Source organism: Anser cygnoides, chromosome 2 (assembly GCF_040182565.1).
Source record: "Anser cygnoides isolate HZ-2024a breed goose chromosome 2, Taihu_goose_T2T_genome, whole genome shotgun sequence".
Taxonomy (NCBI): Eukaryota; Metazoa; Chordata; class Aves; order Anseriformes; family Anatidae; genus Anser; species Anser cygnoides.
Window position 1 is genome coordinate 142,289,308 of NC_089874.1, and position 4,234 is coordinate 142,293,541.

The following is a 4,234-nucleotide window of genomic DNA, read 5'->3' on the forward strand; positions in this document are numbered from 1 at the left end:
TCTGATGATATTGAAACACACGGCTGAGGCCAACCTGAACACCCCTCTCCAGCTTGGGTTGGAGCACGGGGAGGATCCACACCCGGAGAGAGCAGCAAAGTCTGTTCTGGTCTCGCATCCCAAGCAGAAAATTTCGGCTGCGGCGCTTCCAGCTCGGCAGGGCCGGGAGGCGATGCCCGGCTGCCGCCGGCAGCTGCAGCCCGCAGCGTGGGCGGGCGTCAGGTGCCGTTCCCGGCCCCGCAGGGATAAATGGATAAGTGGGTAAGTGGATGAGCGGTGCACGGCGCCGCGAGCGGAGCTGCGCCCACGCCGCAGGTCGCGCCCCGCTGATAGCAGCGGCCTTGAATCCGGGCCAGAGCAGCTCGGCGCGGCTTTGGAGGCAGAGGAGAGCGGTCTCCGAGCACCTCCGCCTTGAAGAAAGTGGGGAAGCGGGCTGGGTTTGTTGGAAAATCATAATTTATTGGAATTGGACCTTTTAACGGGACTGATCTGTGCCAGGGTGCCCGCAGCCACGCTCCTGTTTGCCAACAGCGAAGTCTGTCCGACCCCACAGCTCCGCGGGTGCTCCCCTGATTTCTGTCACCCCCTGCCCTGCGGCCAGCCCGAGGCCATGCTGCGCTGCTGAAGCAGGGTGACAGCACGTGGTTTCTGCCCCCGTCAGTTCAGAGCTACAAGGCTAGATAATCAGTCAGTTTAGGGGAATATACCAGGAAGAGGGAGGAGTGCAGCCCTCCCGGAGCCCACCAGTTCTGGTAACGCACACCCCTTCGCTGTCTGGATTCACATGAACTGGCCCCAGCAACAAAAGCATCCGTGCCCCCTGGTTTTACGTTACTGCTGAGAGCTGAAGCACCAGCTCCCCTGTCCTGTCACTGCCTTCGCTGCAGGCATTTCAGTGTGAGCAGCGCAGTAAGCTCGTGACAAATATTTGAGGTTTTCCCGGCAGTACGAGGAAGGGTCACGTTGTTCAGACAGCATGGGATTGAGCAAAACATACAATCGGGATCCAAAAATTCGTGGTACTCACCAAGTCACATTAGTGATGAGCATTATATTTACTGACAGTATTACATTTAAGAGCGCTTACAGGACTGGCAGTGCACAGCCTTCAGCAAACAACCCACCCACATCGCTGTGCGCTCGCTCGCGGCCAAGGGACCAGGAGCAGCAGCAGCCCTAACGCAGCGGTGAGGCTCGTGCCACTGCCTCCCCGAGAGCTTCTTTTCTGATTTACTGATGAGCACAATTAGCTCTGTCCTCTGTAGCTGCGCGGGTAATCCTATTAATGCACCCAATGAAAATTAAAGACTGCGCGGCTGCCAAGGGATTAAGACACAAAGTGAAAGACAGCCGGGGATTCTTCGGACGCAGACCTCGACAACAGGGCGCCCATCGCCCTCGCACTGCTCCATCGCCCCCAGCACAGATGTGTGCACGCGGCCATCGTTCTCCAAGGGAAGCCAGGATCAGGAAGCACAACTGCACCCAGCAGCTCCATCCTCAGCGTGCCCTCCCTCGGTATTCCCAGTCCCAGCCCCATAGACAAACGCACACGCTCACCATCCACTGCTGCCAACTGGGCAAGGGTTGCACACAGAAACAGGTTACGCTTTTCCCTTGCCCTCTGGGCAAGTACTTCACACAATTAAAGCATTATCAAATTACGGGACTGAGTTATATGCCACTACTTACATGAAATGTTGAATTTTTATAAAGGCAAAGTAGGAAATAAAGAGCAACCAAGATACCAACCAAGAAGCCAGAAGTCAGCATAATGCTTCTAGCAAGGGAAAAATAAACCTGCAATTGTCTAACATCCCTCCACTGGCTAGACTAGTGAGGACAGGCCACCCTCAGCACGTAACCAGTTTCTTCTCATTCCCAGCTGCCAGCCTGCCCTGGCCCCACAGTGGGCACCGCTGCCTCCCATGTGCTGCTGGGTCCCTTTGTTCCCCTTTTGGATGGGGGCAGACGGCAGAGCCCCCAGTAGCATGGCCAGCCACGCCACTGCGAGAACGAGACCAACTGTGTGGGCCATGGGCCACGCTTTGGCTGAGGGTTGGACTCTCTCAGAAGAAATGGAAAAAAAAAAAAAAAAAAAAGCAAAGTTCAGCTGATCTGCAAGGTCAGGCATTGCGCTCCAGCACATCGCTTACCCGGCTGCAAGAAGTGAAGGTGTTTTGAAGAGGTACAAACCTGTTCTTTCACTATCTTCTAAAGCAACTGCTTCCATCCAGTTATGGATTTTTTTAAATTCTGCATCTAGCCTACTAAAACACACTAAGACTACAACACTGGCCTCCCAGACAGCAGCAATTCAGGGGACAGCAGCGTATACCTGAAGTAGGAACATATCCAGTGATGGATCCACAATGCTACCTTCAATTTTTGAGGCAATGCGAGCCAATTAATTGTGCAGCTGCTCAGTACACATGCAGCTGGCATAGCTTAAAGCTGTTTGTAACCTGGTGTTGTCTCAAGTCTTGGCCCTGCATATTCACGGAGAACTGGCATGCAGACTGAAGGCGTGTACGACAGTACTTCAAAGACGTGGGATACATTTCGCACAAGATGAGTAGACTGTACAAAATAATCAATGAAATGCCCACTACCATAGCTAACTGTAGCAGCAGGTCAGCAAGATCAGTGTCCTCAGTCAACCGGTGGAGTTGCAGATGTGTATTGAGCATGACAAAGCTACATTAACTCCACGTACTATAGAGAAATCATTCCACTTTTATATTTTCCGTAAAATGCTGAGTTGCAATAACAATATCAACAAATAGCAACACTTAGCAAATTGGGTTGAAATACATGCTGGGTTCAAACTCCAGATTGTTTTTAATGGCAAGCTGTCTTCAAACACAATGGATGTTCCTGCTCTGACCACTGTATCATGTAACTTTAACTGACCTGTAAGTTAACATAAAACAGTTTTCCTTAAGACTGCATAACAGACTCCTTTTAAATTATCTTAGACAACTATAATTTTTATGTCATAGTTAAAAACTGGAAAGTCTCTTTTGTCTAAGGAAAGACTTAAAAAAAATTGTAAAAAAAACTAGTAGACTGAACACTAGGTGCATGTTGATTTCTTGAAATTTAAAGGATGGATAGTAACTTTAGGTTTAAAAAAAAATGGCTTCCTACTATCATTACTTCCTCCTTTTGTACTTCCACATCTAATTCCAGTGATATTTCTTAAGAGCAACCATCTTCAAAACAGAAGTCATTTTGTACTTTTTAGCTGGTTGGTAGAACTGTTCTGACAAGTTGAGTCCAATCTGACAGGTTTGTTCTGTAGCAAGTTCCCCCCCCCCCCACTTTCAATTAAAAATTCATCAAGTTTTACAAAATCTTTACACCTTACAGAATAAAAAAATTAAGATTTCCTACCAGCTAGCACTCACTTAAAATATACTTGCAACCAAAATGTAGAAATTTTGCCTCTGACTAAAGGTTTAAAGCACCATTCTCCTCCCCTTTGGTTACAGGATCCAGAATTTAACGCACCATTCCAAAACCCTGACACCCCTCCATCCAATTCTCACACAGGAGATGAAGTTAAAATGAGAAGGTAAAAAAAAGAACCCAGAAGAAATCAAGAGGCTCCAGTAACAAAGAAAGCCCCTGAATGGTTTCAGCAGTTCAAATGACTCGATGCAGTTGCCATACATATTTCTGTTAGCATGCATTACCTTTACTTCGTGGGTAAATTTAAAGAAAGTCCGGTGCACAGCCCTTCTTGTAAGAGTTCACAATATACAGAATTAGCTGAATTTGAAAGTTGTACTACTCACTGAACACCATCAAAAAAAGCCTTGTGAAGCTGTACTAACCCATGCTGCCTTGGGGGCACTACATGCATGCTAGCTACAAGACTACCTCATCTTCGTACATTTATCATCTATTGCAGGTTTGCTATGTGGTGGTAGAACTGCAGCTAAGGCCATACCATAGAACTAAACACCACACCTTGCATTTTAGCCTTCCAGGAACTTAGGACTTGCACTTTCTACAGGTTTATCGAGCTGAAATTACTTACTGTTTAATGCAAAGCTGAAAGAACGGGCTAAAGAGAAGAAGGCTTCTCAGTCATGTATACATCTACCTATTTTATAGCTGCATCTTCTGCCTAGCCCCTCCCAAAGTTAGCCTGAAAAACAGTAAAATCTACACAAAGTTTTATTGCAATCATACAAGGGATACATCAAGGGTCAAATACAACAAATAC